This window comes from Schistocerca serialis, chromosome 1 (assembly GCF_023864345.2).
Source record: "Schistocerca serialis cubense isolate TAMUIC-IGC-003099 chromosome 1, iqSchSeri2.2, whole genome shotgun sequence".
NCBI classification, from domain to species: domain Eukaryota; kingdom Metazoa; phylum Arthropoda; class Insecta; order Orthoptera; family Acrididae; genus Schistocerca; species Schistocerca serialis.
In genome coordinates, this window is record NC_064638.1 from 272923079 (window position 1) to 272943578 (window position 20500).

The following is a 20500-nucleotide window of genomic DNA, read 5'->3' on the forward strand; positions in this document are numbered from 1 at the left end:
CAGGCAGCTGGGCGCTGTTGTTGCTCCTCGTGCTACGCTGACACATACGGCTTTCGGTGGGCAGGGAGCGATTTCTGGGAAAGGGCAGCGACATAGCGTATCGCGGAGCTGCCGTGAGCGGCTTCGCTGTGAGGCGACGAGCCGGAGCGCTGCACGGTGTGTCGGCCGTGCGTGGCTGGCCGCAGCTGCTGCGTCTGCTCCAGGAAGCGGCGGCCGTCACGCCGGCACATCCTGCCCGCCAGGGGGCGCTGATGGCACAACTCACACCGCGCATCCGCCAAATCCCAGCCGCTTCCTCCCGCCACGTCACAGCCTCTGTCTGTGCGCTTTCGGCCGCCATTGTGAGAAACCACTGCAACTACTCAGTTTCGTCGAAATACAGATTTCTCCGATACTACATCTGGGCACCTCATCATCAGCAGTAGAATTTCTTGCGCAAGTCACTGAATATATATCTTGGCATTATTGCCGCTTATTTATACAACTTAAAGAATTACACTACTGGCCTTTAAAATTGCTACACCAAGAAGAAATGCAGATGATAAACGGGTATTCATTGGACAAATATATTATACTACAACTGACATGTGATACATTTTCATGCAATTTGAGTGCATAGATACTGAGAAATCAGTACCCAGAACAACCACCACTGGCCGTAATAACGGCGTTGATACACCTGGGCATTGAGTCAAACAGAGCTTGGATGGCGTGCACGGGTACAGCTGGCCATCCAGCTTCAACACGATACCACAGTTCATCAAGATTAGTGACTGGCGTATTGTGACGAACCAGTTGCTCGGCCACCATTGACCAGACGTTTTCAATTGGTGAGAGATCTGGAGAATGCGGTGGCCAGGGCAGCAGTCGAACATTTTCTGTGTCCAGAAAGGCCCGTGCAGGACCTGCAACATGCGGTCGTGCATTATCCTGCTGAACTGTAGTGTTTCGCAGGGATCGAATGAAGGGTAGAGACACGGGTCGTAACACATCTGAAATGTAACGTCCACTGTTCAAAATGCCGTCACTGCGAACAAGAGGTGACAGAGACGTGTAACCAATGGCACCCCATACCATCACGCCGGGTGATACGCCAGTATGGCGATGACGAATACACGCTTCCAATGTGCGTTCACCTTGATGTCGCCAAACACAATGCGACCATCATGATGTTGTAAACAGAACCAGGATTCATCCGAAAAAATGACGTTTTGCCATTCGTGCACCCAGGTTCGTCGTTCAGTACACCATCGCAGGCCCTCCTGTCTGTGATGCAGCGTCAAGGGTAACCGCAGCCATGGTCTCAGAGCTGATAGTCCATGCTGCTGTAAACGTCGTCGAACTGTTCGTGCAGATGGTTGTTGTCTTGCAAACGTTCCCATCTGTTGACTCAGGGATCGAGACGTGGCTGCACGATCCGTTACAGCCATGCGGATAAGATGCCTGTCATCTCGACTGCTAGTGATACGAGGCCGTTGGGATCCAGCGCGGCGTTCCGTATTACCCTCCTGAACCCACCGATTCCATATTCTGCTAACAGCCATTGGATCTCGACCAACGTGAGCAGCAATGTCGCTATACGATAAACCGTAATCGCGATAGGCTACAATCCGACCTTTATCAAAGTAGGAAACATGATGGTACGCATTTCTCCTCCTTAAACGAGGCATCATAACCACGTTTCACCAGGCAACGCCGGTCAACTGGTGTTTGTGTATGAGAAATCGGTTGGAAACTTTCCTCATGTCAGCACGTTGTAGGTGTCGCCACCGGCGCCAGCCTTGTGTGAATGCTCTGAAAAGCTAATCATTTGCATATCACAGCATCTTCTTCCTGTCGGTTAAATTTCGCGGCTGTAGCACGTCATCTTCGTGGTGTAGCAATTTTAATGGGCAGTAGTGTAGGTAAAAAGTGCCATCAACACGAAAGTGATTTTTCTCGTCATTTATATTCCGTCCTTAATTATAAGAGGCGATAAAGTTTCCGTACGAAGACCGTACAGTCCAGAATCGGTAAGCCCATCAGGCAAAAACGCCGTCAGCACTGAGGCAATCATCCTACCGGCGCACAGTGTTGAAGATACCAGTTTTACGTGGGTGAGTTAAATGAAAATCTTAAATATTTTTTAAATATTATTTATTGTGCAGAAGTGGTACAAAGCTGTATCACTTTTCAACATAATCTCCCCCACGCTCAATGCAAGTCCTTCAGCGCTTACAAAGTGATTAAATTCCTTTAGAAAAAAAATTCATTTGCTAGTCCGCGCAACCACTCATGCACCGCGTGGCGTTCCTCTTCATCGGAACAGAACTTCTTTCCTCCCATTACATCTTTGGGTTGTCCAAACACTTGGAAATCACTTGGTGGATGAGGAAGATGCTCAAAATGCAGGTCTGTGACTGTTGCAACTGTTGTACAGGCAGTATGGGGCCTTGCATTGTCATGTTGCAAAAGGACACCTGCTAACAGCAATCCACGTCGCTTTGATTTGATTGCAAGCCGCGGATGATTTTTTAGGAGATCTGTGTATGATGCACTGGTGACAGTGGTCTCTTTAGTCATGTAATGCTCCAATATGACGCCTTTTTCGTCCCAAAAGAGAGTCAGCATAACCTTCCCTGCTGATGGTTCTGTTCGAAACTTCTTTGGTTTTGGTGATGAATAATGGCGCCATTCCTCGCTCGCTCTCTTCGTTTACGGTTGGTGGAAGTGAACCCAGGTTTCGTCCCCAGTAACGATTCTTGCGAGGAAGCCACCACCTTGTCGTTCAAAGCGCCTAAGAAGTTCTTCACAAGCATCAACACGTCGTTCTCTCATTTCAGGAGTCAGCTGCCGTGGCACGCATCTTGCAGACACTTTGTGAAACTGGAGCACATCGTACACAATGTGGTGTCCTGACCCATGACTAATCTGTAAACATGCAGCAAGTTGCAAGTGGGGCGGCCATCTTTATACTGATAAATGCGACGGTATGTGTGCATCTGCACTATCCTGCCACCTACAGGCCATTCTGCACGCTGTTTGTAGCACTCTTACCAATTTACAGGATCACGGCGCGAAATTTCGATTTGTTATTACAAAGTTAAGGTTTTCATTTGATTCACTCTCTTATAAAACACCGTGTCCTGCTGCATGAAATAGTGCGTAACTGCCTGCTGCACATTCTCGTCCAACAGGAATCGTCGACCGTTCAAGGTCTTTATTATGGGACCGAAGAAGTAATAACTGCATGGAAAGATATCAGGATATAGGGCGGGTGCTTGAGTGTCTTCCACGTGAGTTGGCCCTATTTTCTGCGTTACGATATTTGCCATATTCGGACGTGCTTAAACATGAAGCAGGTGTCCTTTCGCCGGTGATTGTCGACAGACATGCTGCCCCATAAACATTCTTCATTCTCCAGGGGATGTCTACTGCCTCGTCGGTAGCTAAGAAAAGAATGACAGCATATGGTTCCTGTGGATGCATTTGATGATGTTGTTTCCTCATCGAACACCCATCGTTTAGCCACTAATGCCGCACTATTCCCTTGCCTACATGTCAGTTTCTACACACACACATCGGAGTCGTGCTCAAACGGGAGTTTTTTTCATCCCCCCCTTACAGTTAGGCCGTCTGATCGTCAGCCTCCTTCTGTAGCACAACGTTTCAAAAGCCTCTGTTCTCTTCTTGTTTAAACTCTTTATCGTACACGTTTCAATTCCGTAAAAGATTATGCTCTAGAAAAATTCCTTCGGAAAGGACTTGGCATTATTTAAATTTATGTTCGGTGCTAAATTCTCTTGCTCAGAAAGTGTTTTTTGGCTTTCGCCAATCTGCATTTCATGTCCTCTTTACTTCGGCGGTAATTATTTTGCTGTAAAAAGAAGCAAAATTCATTTGCTGAAGTGTGCTTTATTTCCTAGTATAATGCCCCTCAGCATCGCTTGATCAGATTCAACTACATTTCATTTCCTTCGTTTTACCTCGGATTATATTCATCTTTTACTCTTTTGAAGCCACCATTTGGTCCATTCAACTGACGTCACAAATTCCCTGTCGTCACTGGCGATTATGGCTCTGAGCACTATGGGAATTAACATCTGAGGTCATCAGTCCCCTAGAACTTAGAACTACTTAAACCTAACTAACCTAAGGACAGCACGCCCGAGGTAGGATTCGAACCTGCGACCGTATCAGTCGTGCGGTTCCGGACTGAAGCGCCTAGAACCGCTCGGCCACCGCGGCCGGCTGACGATTATGTCGTCAGCAAACTTGTCACGCGATAACCACCCATTGTTGAGTCAGAATATATATTTTAGTGTATTTGTAAATGCTCCTATTGTGGTGGGACGTAAACTGTTGTGAGGAAGTATTTTGCTGGTTCTGTCAGATGCGGGCACGTAGATAACTTACCTGCTGTGGGCACACTGTTTTCTCTTGTTTACGTGTGCGCAGGCGCACATTAAACTTGGTACCACTAATTTGCTATTTCCCATTTAACTACCTGTTTCTAGAAAAAGTGTGACATTGTGTTCGGAAAACGCCCAAACTGGAAATGTCGCTTTTTAGGTGAAACGCTGATGTTCGGGTCGTCCGGAGATGGCGGTGCCACACCTTATTTATGTAACGAAGTGAACTATTGTTTATGTTCTAATTCGATAATGCTTCTTCCACTGCAGTCAAATAACCCACTGTTATGACCGTAGGAAAATTGTTTATCACCTGGTCACAACGAGAACTACCACCTGTATAATGACGTGGCATCTTCGGTTTCGGTGTTTGTGCGTGCAACTTGTTAGCCCAATCAAATGGAATCAACAATGCAGAAGTTTTGGGTGCGTTACATGCTCTCATATTTGTCATGTGATGTTCTTCTTTTTACATGCAACCAAGTGAAAAATTTTACGCGCTTGCCTGTATTAGAATTACATATTACAACAGACGTTCTCCCCCACCTCTCCAACGTGCCCTACCTCTTAAACTGGACGGCTGGACTGGTTTGTCAAGTCGTAGTGCGACACGGAGCAGAACCATTCTTACAAAAGCACAGTGACGTCACCTGCTTCACATTCTTCGCCTACATCGTACACCAGCTGGTCATGACCGCATTCCGCGTGTCAACGAGGCTCGCAAGGGCACCGGAAACTCCCACCAGCCACCAGTGTGTGGGCCCGCCGGGTCACCAGCCTCATTCAAACACGGCGCGCGTCGCGCGCAACAGGATGCTGCGTCATTGCCGTGAATCCTTGACAGCGTCGCTCACCATTTAACTATTGCCATCCGAGGCCTCAGCTCCAAATAAACCTCGCCAACGTGCGCAGACCCAGTCAAAATAGCTGCTGTAGTAGCCTGACACCCGTACAGTGCCAAATAAAGCCAGTGTTCACAAATTGTAGCACTATTGTACAGGTGACATTAACGTACACATAGTGGCACGTACGAGGGTCATTTCAAAAGTCCTGCGCATGCGCTACGACCGTTACGGTGTCGTGAAATTTTAGGTCAGTTGTGAGCGAGACTTAAGCGTGACGGTTGTATATTATATGTTTGCTGGATCGCCTGGCTGTTTTGTGAGATACAATGGAAGCTGAAACCGAATCCCTACGTGGAAAGAACCCAACGGAAATTTACAGCGCTTCGAGAGAGGTGTGTGGGAGTAGTATAGTGGATTGTAGCACAGTGTCACGGTGGTGTACTTGTTTCCGTGAAGGTCGGGGAAACCCTAGAAATGGAAGGCCGTTAACTGGAACAGACTACACCTGTCAGGTTATTGTTGATGACATTTTGAGAGAGGATCAACGAAAAAAAAAGTGAGGGAATTGCATATGAGGCCAGAATGTCTGTCACTTCAGTTTACAGAACCATAACTGGAAAGTTAAAAGGTGACAAAAGTGTTTTCCACATACATCCCACGTGATCTGAGTGAAGAGCAGAAAGCAGGTCGCAAAAGAGTCTCAGAACAGTTGCTTCAACATTATTGAATAGAAGAACAGTTGCTTCAACATTATTGAATAGAAGAACAGTTGCTTCAACATTATTGAATAGAAGAACAGTTGCTTCAACATTATTGAATAGAAGAACAGTTGCTTCAACATTATTGAATAGAAGAACAGTTGCTTCAACATTATTGAATAGAAGAACAGTTTCTGAAAAGGATTGTTGCACTTGGTGAAACCTGGAATACGATATTTTGAGCCAGAACTGAAGTCTCAATTGTCACAGTGGAAAAGTTCCGGCTGTCTACGCCCAAAAACATTCGGCCGCCAACATTACAACATGATGATACCATGAATGGCGTCATAGCTACAGAGTGCCCCAGGGTACGTCCGTAACAGACGCATAGTTCAAGCTGGTTCTGCATAATAATTTGGCCCGAAAATTCGTCGGAGGAAACCTGACATGCTTGCAGTTGGTTGTCGTCATTTTGCACAATAATACAAGACTGCATACTGCTCTACCAGTGAGAGAAACGTTCGACAAATATGGATGGGAAGTGCTTCCTCACCCACCGTACAGTTCTCACGTGAGCTCACCAGACTTTGATTTGATACAACTGATCTTCTGCAGTGACCCTCGTGTGTACAGACGTGAATTCAAATCTTCTCGTTAAAAAGTCGAGTGATTGGAGACGAATTTAACGACACTGGATTACTAGGAAGGAGTGATTGCAAAAATGTATAGAAATGAAGCAGCGCACAAGCATGTATTGCAGATCCTTCTTGATTTTATTTTTTATTTTTTTCCGTTAGTACTTACAAGAAATGTAAAAAAATTGGTACAGAATTCGCTAGACATTAAATTCTATTTTCCACATATGCTGTATTACGATCACAGTCGTTTAATTCATATGTTTCAGGTGATTTCGGTAATGTGCCATTTTCAATGCTTACTCATAACGTGTTAGTCTGTCATTTAAACATACAACTTGTTGCACAATTCTTATTACAGGCTTCTGGCGGTTGCAGAGGAGACATAGTAAAAATAGTTGTGATAAGGACCCCATATCCTGAAATGTACCTTTTGGATGTGAAATAAGTTTGAAGATCGGATCTCATATAGATGTCCTGCTTCACGGCACGCACACAGAGACAGGGTCTGACCTGTGCCCTCCACAGGAGCCCATGACATGGGCAATGTTTCAAGTACTTTATTTTACATCGAAACTATACATTTCCGGACATGGGCTCCATATCAAAACTTTTATCTACTTAATCTCCTCTGCAGGCCCTAGAAGCCTGTCATACGAATTCTGTAACACCCTGTCGTAGTAGATTCGAATGAGGACAACGTTCGATACTCGTCAATGACTTAGACAGCTGGTGCCATGTGGCGTACATGCGCAAACATAAAAACTCGTGATACGTCGTATAGTACACTTGACACAGGCCAGTCTAGAGAAACGTGTGAAATAAATGGCTGTATACGGATTACAGCCAACCTAGAAAAAAGAATTACCTTTTCATAAAACTATGTCTATGGGATCCGATATAAAAATGCCTTATTGGACAGACAGTTTTATTAATTAAAATGTTGTTTCACAGCTATGTCTATACAAAGTTATTATATGGTTGATGTACTCATATAAGTGTTCGCTATACGCCGTTTAAAAAGAACATAACACCGGAGACGTACAGGTGGAAGCTGTAGACATTGGACAGTAGGAATATCTAGTACATAACAGACTCTAAATATTGACATAGAAATATAAGATTCAAAGTATCGTCCGGTCGTTACGAGAGTTTTGTTAATCAGTTCTGGTGTAACGTGAGACAACTTTCTTAAACACTTCCTCCTTCTACTGAAATATTATTTCATCTCGAATGATGTTGACAGGATAAAATAATACCTAGGGTTGCTTCTTGGCATAAGAAACTAATTAATTGGAAACCAGTGGATTGTTCGTCATTCGTTTTGATGTAGGTGGAACAGCATATGGTTTAGCAGAAGGCGTCAGAAGCTTCTAGCTCGGGACTAGAATGTAAAAGTAGTGCGAGTATTAAGTGTTGTCCGTCGGTTGGGTTACATCATCTTCACCACCTGTAATGAATGATTTGATGAAGTAACATTGAGAAAAAATGGAAGTGGCGTTCTTGATGTTAAAATCGAAAATAATACGTTTGTAGCAGATTTTCCTTTTTATATAAACAAAAGCATTTAGTCATGCGATTTTTTTAGTACCCGATAATTCCTTATCCTCAGTTTTCTCGCTTCTGTGGCATAGCCTATGATGCTGCGGCATTTATAACATATTTACGTGAAAGCTTAACTCTCTAGAGTATTTTTGTTTCAATATTTCTTATTTTAAAATTTCGCTCATAAATTCTGCTCATTTGAAACATTCTTCGACTGAGAGCTTTAACCGCCTGATGATATATCAGCTTTTTTGTGTAGTAAAGTGCAGCTAGAATGAAACGTGATGTCGAACTTTGATAAAAAGGAAATTTAGGACAGTTTGAAACGTTAATGCCAACGCCCTGCCGTAGTGATAAAACCGGTTTCCATCAGATTAGTGAAGTTCAGCACTGTCGGGGCTTGGCTAACAGAAGCCCGTCCGGGCCTGCCGAGTGCTGTTGGCAATCGGAGTGGACTCGCCCATCTTGAGGCCAATTGAGGAGCTACTTGATTGAGAAGTAGCGGTTCCGGTCACGAAAACTGACAAAAAGCCGGGAGAGCGGCACTCTCGGGCCTTCCGAGGCCTGTTCGGACGTAGTTATGAAATGTTAAAATTCCGTATTGATCGTGTGTGGATTAAGATTATTACTTTGATAGCCTCTCTCACCACTCATTACTAATTAATGTTTTCTTTTTGTTTCAGGTAAGTGTTCCTGGGACACCTGCCCATGTGTAACCGTAAGCTACAATTCATCAGCTGGTAATGTCTGTATTTAAATTATGTAGTGAGCAACTTACAATAAAGCTAGCATACATGTTCACAGTTCAAATCTCCAGGTTCTTAAGAATCTTTCTTTCAAGTCAGAACTTTGTTCAGAGTTCATACGCATGTATGGGGTCTATTTAAACGACTATTCGCTTTTAACCAACCAAAGATTATCGAATTCACTACAGGCAGCGAAAAACGTTAGTCTTCGACGCGGTGCAAATGGTCAGCATATAAACATTTTTTTTATTTTTTAGTGTGTGTGTGTGTGTGTGTGTGTGTGTGTGTGTGTGTGTGTGTGTGTGTGTGTGTGTTTGTGTGTTTGTGTAAGACTCATTGAACGCAATGTTTATCATGGAAATAGCCTGTGATGCATGCGTAAACTCGGTATTCAGGGACGTATATGCATTGTACTCTATTTCGGTAGGCTATCGAGATAAATCCTTGAAAAAGTTTATTATTACGAAAGAGTTTTATTTTGAGGTTTAATTTTAATTGTTGAATCTTTGGAAACAAATCGTTCAGACAGCAACAGTTCAGTTCTTTTAAATCGTGCCCATCATAAGCTTCTTTGCACTTTCGACTTGTCTTAGTGGGTCTTTAAGAAGGCAGTGGTGTCAGTGCGGCGACGTACCATGCATCCAGGATGTCAACGTTTATTCTGTACACTTCCCTCTTTACGTAACTCCAAAAATAAATATCGACGTAACTTCCTCAGATTTTAATCATCAGGTAGCGATACTACAGAACCGATCTACAGATTACAAAGAGGGCGTTTCGTATGTTACCCAGTACGTACGGCAGCAATGTTGAGGAGCTCCATCGTAATGGCAATACATTTGATTCCGTGCAGTCAGTAGAACATCCGTGCAGTTGTTGAACTACTGCATTTTTCCAAAGTGCAGGTAATTGTGTTCTGTCATTAGTTCCTCCCAAACAACGTGACATGCGCTTTGTTCCGGTTTGTTTGCTTCTTAAAACCACACATCTACAGCTTGTACCCGAATTTCACTGCCAAAATATCTGTAGTGTATCAGAAATATTTTCAGAGCATTTTAGTGTAAAAGGCTTGTCTCCAGTGGCTCGGTAGAGTAATTGCATTTCATTTGATTTCTTACCACATTTATGTTTGCAACTGTACTGCACAGAAAATATCTGAACAATAGTACAGCTGTCGACAGAGTACGCTAAGCGTCGTTTTTGGAAATAAACTTGTTCCATTCACTCACGCTACTTGCTGTTGACAATAGTGATGCCCACTTGATTCTGCGCCGTTAAGCTAGCGTTTCCAGTACCGCTTCTGTCTGTCCCTGGCTCGTTTTACCGGCAGTGTTAGTTGTAATTTAATAGTGGTACACAGTAATATGGACAGGTTTCCGGATGAAGAGTTGGCCTACATGCGCCTTGTGTTTGGGCACTGAATGCAGCTACGGCAACCAAAACACGGTACTGTTAGAGCTCTCTGAGTTGTCGCATTAGTCGTTGTGTTTTGTGTAGCACGTTTGGTGACTGCATATAACAGATCTGTTGTGGCAGAATACTCACTAAAATATCCCTGAACGACTTTCGCAGTTTTGTTAGTGGAGTTCGACTTCATCGTGTATAAAAAATTTTGGCTTAAAAAAAATCTTTGTCGTTAACGAAAACAATGACCTTTTCTTCTGAGAAAACATGGTTAATGAAGTGTCTCTTGCGTTCGTTTCACAGGTAATTATTATTACTTTTTAACGAACCACTGGAGAAAGGCCCCGCCTCCCCCCACCACACACACACACACACACACACACACACACACACACACACACGAGCGCGGTTGCCGGTCTTTGACATCTTCCAGGTGGCAGCTGCACACGTGCGCCGGCTGAACATGGCTAACAGGTTAGCGCTTGGCTGTTACGCGTGAATAGGCCATTGGCTGAAGACTGCGGTATTCGAGGCTGTGCGACCACCCGTGTCGTTTCACTCGTGCCTTCCTTACACACGGCTGGCAGTCGATTTCCCAGTGGTGGCAACACCTGCTGGCCGCGCTGGCAACATCGACCTCTGGCCGTAGAAAATAAACATGAGTCAGCAGCCGCGCCGCTACACCGGCGAAGGGGGAGGGGGAGGGGAGGAGACACACCTGGCGTCACAAGGCGACGCCGACGCCGGCGCCGCTGCCTGTGGGGACGCTGCGCACCTGTTACGCCGCCCCCGTTGCTCCCCTCCGCTGATATTCTCTGCCATTGTCTCGAGTCACAATGGGACATTATTCTGAGACATGTGTGTAGCGGAAAATCTGAACTGCCGGAGAATCAGTGCAAAAGGCAACAGAAGTTTGTAGGCACGTCAGTACTGGTCTAAACCACTGAAATGTGCTAGGTTTGATATGAGAGATAGCACTGACAAATGCTGTGACTGTTATTGACAGAAATAGCATAGAATTCAATCTGTTAGACATTTATAGCAAATATTCCTCTACTGATTGACGAGAAAGGAAGGCTGTAGCGGGTGCACTCAGCCTCGTGATGCCAATTGAGGAGCTACTCGACCGAATAGTAGCGGCTTCGGTCAAGAATACCATCATTACGATCGGGAGAGCGGTGTGCTGACCCCACGCCCCACCTATCCGCATCCTCCCCTGAGGATGACACGGCGGTCGGATGGTCTCGGTAGGCCACTCGTGGCCTGAAGACGGAGTGGTTTTCTTTTTTTTTTTTCCTTCATAATCATCTCAAAAGAAAAAATGTTTACCTGTTACCTTCTGAAATTGCTTTTTCTATTACATGGTGAGGGGCAACGCCGTTTCCTTGTTAAGCTCTGCAACGAAATACCTGTGAAAGATAATACCCTGTCTAAATTGCAATTACCGTACACTTGAAGATGACTTGCATTTGTTACTGGATTGTGTAAAGTGTAAAAATCAAAGGAGGAAAATTCTATGTGAAGAACTCAGAATTGCTGGTTACTTCTATTGTGGTTAATTTCTTTGAACTATCCGAACAGTAAAATGCATTTGAGGACACAGTACTCTTACAAGGGTACCGTATCCTCTCACCGATTTGGTTCCTATTAATAGGATGTCTAGGGCATGACTAGGACTCTATGTCAAGAAGAATACGCAAACTTTCAACGGCTTTCGAGAAAAAAAATTTGAAAATTTTAGGCGTACTGACATGCTTTGTAGGACTGCTAACGTTAAAGGAGGCCGCAGCCAAGCGAGTAAAAGAACCGCGTGGTCATGGGAACTAATCTCGCTGCCGGTACTAATTTCTTTTACAGCTATCTGCACCAATATTCGGTGATATGCTTAGACAGGCGTGGCACACCACCAAATTGTTTGACGACTAGTAACCGTTTACGAATGTAAACAAAGTGTTTTGCAGTGAACACATTCAAAAAAACAAGGTACCACCAAAAATTCGTGTTCATTACGTAAACTGTATGTCACAGTCAAATTATTTTCCATATTTCTACGATCAGTATCACTCTGATTCGTGTATTGCTCCACTAGTAACACATTACACTTGTCACAAATGTAGATACAATAATAGGAATAAAATCACTACACCGATTGGATTGAAAGTTCTCGTTTATAGTTCTTTATTTCCAAACTCCTTAAGAGAAAACAGTTGTTACGTCTCACTTTTTGTCTTCCAGGCTAAAGGCTAGAAAAATAATAAATGAATGATTAGGTACTGATAATTTGCACGGGAGTAATGAATTAGAATTACGTGGCAATGAAAAAACATTGACCTGGTGTTTATGAAACTAAGCGCTTGCTCGCTTGGATGCGGAAACCTTGAATATCGGTGGCTATACAAAATATGTAAGCAAGCCTGAAAATTTCAAACTCTCTTTCCGCGAAAATGATTGAGAATTACGTCTTCCGGTGTACACATGTTGAAGTGCTATTCGTGCCCTACACGCCCTTTCAAATGTGAATCAAATCGATGAGAAGTTTGTACGGTCGCCTTTTTAGTAAAAGGGATCGTTAATGATACTCGTAAATTTGTACTTCCTTTCGGGTTGGTTCTTTAATTCGTTAGTTTATACTGTCTAACAAGCTTTACTTTAAGTGGTACAATTTTCGGTGTCTAAATTTATGAATCTGAAGTGCACAAATATAAATTTTAAAAAATCGCTATGTTCGTGTCTAACAAATAAATAATAATTTAATTTTACCTCTTGGTTTTGGTTATGCGGGCCATTGCCCAAAGGCATTTGAAATGAAAGAAACTCACTTTGCCTGCACTTAGTGAAAACATGTTCTTCGGAATGATTTTATAAATAGGTGCTGTAAATAAGATAAGATGGTTCTTGGACACCTTAAGTCGATAAACGCCATCTGTCAACAAACAGAACAGCTATATTCCACTTGTTGGAACAGGTTCGAACAAACTGTAGGTAAAGCTTCACAACAGACAGTACTTGAATAGTAATTGGTCTCTTTTTACTCGAGGAAATTCACGTTAATGTAATTATTTTCCCTGTTTTACTTTGCAGCAGTGCAAAACAACAGGCAAGTATCTTTCATTCTGATCTCTGAAGTGAAATGGTAGTACGTAAGAAACTTGTATCGAAGGCGTTTAATTTCGTTCTCATCATAGCTCATTACTACACTGAGAGGGAATTCCAGTCACATATTGTTCCATCATTTTGAAGGACATTATTTATTATGTACTAAATACAATATTGTTTTGGCTGTAGACCACAGCTGTGCTGTTATTTGTATGCTGCATCTGCAGGTATGTGTTCATATGCAATTTAGAGATGTATCAGTGAATCGGAAACAAGCACTCTGAATGAATTGGACCCAAATTCATTTGCGACCATCCTAGTCTTTGTGCTGCAGAAATTTGCTGGGTCAGTAAGGCTTGATGGAGTTGTTCTTTAGATATCCTCAGCATTAAGCCACGCTTCAGTTTTTCACCGGTCGCGTCCGTGAATGTAATAGTTATCAACTGTAGAGAGATAGTAAACCAACGTTCGGTTGAAAATGGTGATCCTTACCACGACCTGGTCACCAAGACAAGGCGCATGGGGCACTCAGTGTAGGCTTGCTTTTCCACTGTGTGACTGGAGTTCCGTGAATATCACGATTTGAACGGGTTGCCGTCGGTCGTTTGGGATTTAAAAAAATTGAAAGGCCTCAGATAGTTGATGACCCTCCAGATCATGTCTGAATATAGTATGCATCCCTCATCTTGTTATGTGGTACAAATAAATCAGCTAACCTCACATCAGCGCACAGAGATTTGCATGTATTCAATAACACACACATTTAATGCTCGTAACATAGAAAAAGCCCATTTGAGATAGTTAATAATAAAACTTAATTGTATATGCCGGGAGGAAGGGGGGGGGGAAGAGGGGGAGGTAGTGTGTGTGGAAAATGACCGCTCGATTCAGATTAGTGGCGATGTCTTAATGTCTCTCCTGTTGCTACACTAGTTGGCAGATGATGCGCAGGCGTTAGTTAGGCTACAGCGCACCACCAGAGACGTGGACGTTCAGAAACACGTTGCACCACACATTCTTTCTGAAGTGTGCCGTTCCCTTGCTCATGAAGCCATGTAACCTGGTTTCTAATCAGCACTTTTGGAACGTTGACGACAGGAAACAGCATGTACCGGATCCGCCTCCATTCCATCACCATGTGTGGTTTTGGGCTGTTCTTAAGCGGTCATAAGTTAAAATGCATGCTTTCTTTATTATCTAAGCCAGGGTTGGACACTATCGTCCGTCCGGAGGGAATTTTTTTTATTGACGATATACGCGACAAAAGGCAATGGTGTAAACTTTGAATTACTCCGTTTTTCATTGTAAAATATCTTCAAGCTATACCTATAAATACATTACAGTGCCTGTGTTGTTAAGACGTAAGATGCAGTGTTCCCTCGGACATACAATCATGTCGGAAGGAACAGGCACGGCTGCGACTACAGCCGTTCTGAAATACAGGGCGTCTGAAAAGTCTTTCCCTGATTACATAAATTGATAACTCAAACAAATATGAAACTGGTGTCTAATTGTTTACAAACTATCAGTTTTTTTTTCACACATCAGTAAACTTCCACATGAGCACCCTTGGTAGCACGTAGCACATCTAGGCGATATTCAGTTTCCGTCCACACATTAGCCAACATCACTGGAGGGATCGATTCAACGACTGTGGTTATCCGTTGCCGAAGGGTTCGGTAGACCTCGTCCTTGACATAACCCCATAAAAAGAAGTCTACTGGGGTTATGTCAGGAGAGCGTGGAGGCCAAACCGTTGGCCCATCACGACCAATCCATCGCCCAAGAAAGGTCATATCGAAATAGACACGGACGTCCAAACCCCAATGAGGCGGTGCACTGTCTTGCTGAAACAAGACATCGGGGTGATACTGAAGCAGCTGAGGAACAGCATACAGTTGCAACATGTCCAGATACACTGCAGATGTGATGTTAGCATCAGCGAAGAATGGCCCGATAATTCGATCGTGCAATAGCGCGCACCAAACATTCACCTTTGGACTGCCTCTGGTGCACTCCATGACCTCGCCAGGGGGTTGTGAACCCCAAATACGCACATTATGGCGATTCACTACTGCACTGATAAAAATGGTCGCTTCGTCGGAAAATGCAATTCGTCTGAGATAACCATCATTGTCCTCAATACGTGATAGTTTTGGACCGCAAAGTCATCGACGTGTACTGTCATTGGACAACAAGGCCTGAACGATTTGCACTTTGTATGCACGAAACAATAAACGTTTGTGTAAAATGTCATGGAGAGAGCTTTTTGGCATCTGTAATTCACGTGAGGCCTTGCGCACCGATTTCTTCAATTTCGCAGAAAAGACTGCCTTACAGCTTCCACCATGTCTGCTGAGTTTAGACCAGACCTCGGAAGGCCAGCAACCGATCCTATGTTCTTGAACTTCTCATACCAGGCTTTAATACTCTTGACATGAAGAGGATTGCTTCCAAATGTTGTCTGGAAGTGAGTCTGCACTGTGGTTGGTGATCGTGTCTCGTGGTACCACAGGACACACTGCGCCTCCTCCTGACTGGTTAACATGGCTTCTTGGGCACTGCACCTAATCCACTACTTACGTACTGCGAACCTAAAACAGAAAAAAAACTTTGATAGTTGTAAACAATTCGACACAAGTTTCATATTTGTATCTTACTTCTAGCCTGAGTTATCAATTTATGTAAACAGGGAAAGTCTTTTAGGACACCCTGTACATTAAATGTATTTGCAGTCTCGAATACGGGCAAACATCATCTGCATAATGGAATGACAATGAAAATTTGTGCCGGACCGGGACTCGATCCCGTATTCCCCGCTTTGATTAACCGTGCACGGCTCGGCCGGAGCAAAACATCCCTATCGATGGTAGGCAATGAAAACCTCGTAACGTCACTTTGTTAAATTTTACAGAGAAGCAAAAACGGATTCTTAAAAATGATACAAAGTAATACAGATAAAGTTGCGACATCCGTAACTATATAGAAGACTAGTTATTGACAGATTATAGATATACATGCACCTTCAGATTTCTTTGATAATTTAGTTACAGGAATTACGACGTTTTTACAGACAGGTAGAGTTACGAGGGTTTCATGCGTCTCAACCTGCACTCGTGCAAATTAGTAATTCCCGTACAACGGAACAGGCACTGCAATAATCGTAGTCATCCACCGATACCACGCAGCGACTTTCAGTGAAAATACCCTCCCCTTGTACGGGAATTACACAGTGTGAACGAGTACAGGTTGTGACTAAGAAACGATGACATGTGGAAGTTTGCGTTTGGCCGTGATTCGTGCACGGATAGCCAAAGCGGTTGAGGCGACCGCTAAAGCTGGAAGTCCGGGTTCGAGCCCTGGTCAGGCACAAATTTTCACTGCCGTCATTCCCTGATAAAGCTGACGGTTGCCCGTATTCGCAATTCCGAATGCATTTCATGTGTTTCTTGTATAGCTATAAACAGTGACCTCTTATGGAAAGTTCTCCCTCATACCGAGAGAAATCACGCGCCGACCGAGAGAGAATTAATTTCTGAGATATGAGCAGTGTAACTTTAACTAACATTTAGCAAGAAGTTTCGTATTCGTACTAAACTATTAGAAAAACTAATTTATGGAAAAGTTCCTTTACTGTTTTTTGTAATTTGGTCACGAGAAATAGGGTTCTCTGTCGGAGCATTCACGATCGTGGTCCTTAATCTCCTGTCGTGACCATATATGACGTGCATCCATTGACCAAGATGTTGATTGCTAGCATCAGCTTATCTGGCACAATACGATGACGTCACTTATCTTGTGTACTGTGTGGTTACTTGTATCTGTGTGCTACATCTTACTCGTTACTGTGAATAGACGGGATGGGAAGGTGATACAACTGACACGTGTTACATTCCAACACAGAATCATGATGACATTCTTTGCATTTGTTAAGAACGGTTCCCCGTAAATTCATGCATGTGTGAAGAGAACGATTGATGTATTAGAGAATGAAGGTTGTGTATTTTCGTACGGAACGTCTGTGCAAATATCCTTAAAGTAGCTGCGAAATGACAGTTTCGTAGTATACATCGTCATTGTAACTGCACGCTGTTGCCTGAATTATGTACCGAATGATAAGTGCTTTACAGCGTAAATTTCTGACAATGGGAGTGAGGTGTTACGTTTATAGTTTTAATATTCAATACAGTAAATTAGAAGTAGCGCTGACGTGGTGCGTGGACCTGTTTCCAATTCGACAAATGGAGTAACCATAAAGATACAAGAATATGCTGTTAGTGGCAACGCTTCGTGTGTACGTACGTTTGCAAGCTTAGCTAAGCTACAATGAGATAGGTTTCTTCGTTGACTGATTTTACTCTTTCGCTTTACACCGGTGTTAAATCGTGCCCAGCCCATCAACAACGATCTGCTTATAGTGAGTTCCGATCTAAAACAGGTAATCATTTTGTCATGACACGTTCACTGCATTATAGGCTCAGGTTTTCTTTACGTATTTCATAGGCTTGTCCTTACATTGCATAGACTGCATATAGTTTTTCTCTAATTACATTCCAATGAATTTAATTCAGTTCGTAGTTGTGGTTTTATGTTTTATTTTAACTTTCATCTCAGCCTTGCTATTTGCCAGTGAAATATGCTTGTTAGCCAAAACATTAGGACCACTGCCCACCGCTATACTGGGTGCTACACGGCGGCGTTGCAGGGAACGTTCACGGCAAGGAAAATACGTAAGCGGAGCAGAGATGAATGGAGAATAATTCTAGAGACGATGCGAGACGCAAATGGGTGGGGGTGGGGGGAGGACATGCTGACATTAGTGACTTCGACAGAGGGTAGATTGCTCTCGCCCGGCGCCTGGGAACAAGCATCTCTGAGGGTGAAGCTGGTGGGTTGTTTGCCTGTTACAGTTGTGAGTATCTATGGAAAGTGGTAGGAGGACGGTGGAAACAAACCACGAGTAAGCAACAAGGTGTTGGACGTCGTCGCTTCACTACAGAATGTGGATGTTGGAGGCTTGTACGCGTTGTAAAGTAGGACAGGCGACGATCTCTGACAGATGTGATGAGAAAGCACGTTGCTGGTGCAGGCACAAGCGTTTCGGGTGCATCATTCAGCGCACATAGTTGAACATGGAGCTCCGCAGCAGACGACACCTACGGGATTTCATATTAACTCAGTGCCATCGTAGGCACAGACTCATCATGGTTAGACCGTAATCAATGGAAACTTGTCTCATGGCCTGATAACATTTCTTGTTGCACTACGACGATGGCCGTTTCCGGTTCCAAACATGCACCACGCCACGGATGGAGGCCGATGGGGGCGTTATTATGCTGTAGAGGACATCCGTGGGACATATGATAATAATAGAAGGCACCCTAACTGTGGACTACGTGAACATCATTACAGTCCACCTGTACCCTTTCGTGCTTGATGTCCCTGAATGTGATGGCACCTTCCAGCAGAGTAACTGTTTTGTATCAGAAATCCAGAATCGCGCTTACAGCCGCGTCAGGAGTATTATAGTGAACTTATGTTCCTTTTTTGGCCATCAAATTAGCTTGAGCTGAACTCGTGTGGGAAGCTACTGGGCCAGATCCGCGCTCGCAAACTACAGTCCTCTAGTTTACGGGAATTGCGTGACTAGAATAGCGAAGGTAGAACAGCACGCTATTAACACTTCGGCGATCAAGCCGGAGCATAGCTGGGGCCACAAAGCTGTGTTCAAAGCCCGCAACCGATTGTAGCTTGGACCGCGATTTTCTTGACGCTTTCGCAACCTGTCACTCGAAAAATTGACTCATTTCGTATGAGGACAATGTATGGACAGGTGCTGCTTTCTGTTATGAATTTTTAGAATTATTTCGGAAGAAATGTTTGCGAACATCACAGCTGCTGTGGCGAATAGTTGAGGCAGTGGATCGCGTTGACGTAATATTGTGCATGTGTTCGTTAGGTTTCGCAATCTGCTGTATTTCTGCTGTAAATGCGTCACTTTTTCTGTAAGAGCGACAAGTTTAGAGTCTTAAGAGGAAGAAATTGCACAGTAACTTACCTCACACTTTTTTTTTAAGGATAATTATAATTTCTACCATCATTGTTTTAAAATTTGTAATCTATCAAAGAACTAAAGTAAATATGAAAAATTAATCTGGAGGGTTGGCCTTTCTCGTAGTGTGTATTACTCTTGAAGCTATGTCAATTACATATGTGCCTGTAACGCTTTAAATGATATAAATGGCCGCTTTTCTAGGCCCGACATTCGTCTAAGTGGCTAGTCTTAAAAGTGTTACGTCGGTGGTCATAATATTTTGGCTAACCAGCTTACCAAGTTGCGGCGACATTCTTCTTTGTTGCGGCTTATTTTTTTTTTTTTTTTTTTTTTAATTTCTGACGTGAAGTAGTGACACGATTTTAATGTGAGAGTCTGGGTTCTTCGTCAGTCACTTCTTCTCTCCCCTACCTCCCGTACTTTGCTTGCCATCTTCGCTGTCGTACTAGATGCTTGCTTCTATCACATCTTCAGTCTCTCCAAGAGCTAGTATTATTTACTTCTACGTCGTTCTCATACGTCAGCTGCCCCTTATCTTCTCTAGCGAGAGAGGATTGTAAAGTGCAAGATAACATAGCAGACAATGGGTCTGTTATAACTGATTCGTTGCGCAACGCGCGTCTCGTTTTTCATGCTGTCAGAAGAAAAATGTCGCCTGGAGGTTTACTCTCCACACATATATTTCTCGGGCGTTTCTCCCTGACATTTCCCAGTTTGAGAAAGAGGCTGCTCTGTGGGAAGTCCGTCACTAGTCATTCGTGCTGAGTACGGTGTATTGTGAACAATGCTTCGTGTCATTCGTACGTATATATCGCATAATCGGAAAGATGGTGTGATTTGGCGCTTTCCACATTCTCATTTGGCCATTAAAGTCACTGAAGTATCCGACGAATCCCTGTCCTTGGTTTTACTAAACTGCCCCACGTAAAAAAGTTGGAAAGTCTACGGTAGAATGGTGTCATTTAAGACTTACTGCCATATAAATGTATGACACTATTCGCAAGAAAGTGCCAAATTGCGGATAATTATAGTTTTGAGAAATATTGAAACCTGTCTCCGTAAGCGAATGGTTAGCGTCTCTGCCA

The 20500-nt window shown here is 43.6% G+C and overlaps 1 protein-coding gene across 9 annotated transcripts in view; it reads left to right on the forward strand.

Moving 5' to 3' along the window:
- LOC126467819 (protein hu-li tai shao) overlaps positions 1–20500 on the forward strand; it is a 426171-nt gene that overhangs the window by 203496 nt on the left and 202175 nt on the right. The window lies entirely within an intron of this gene.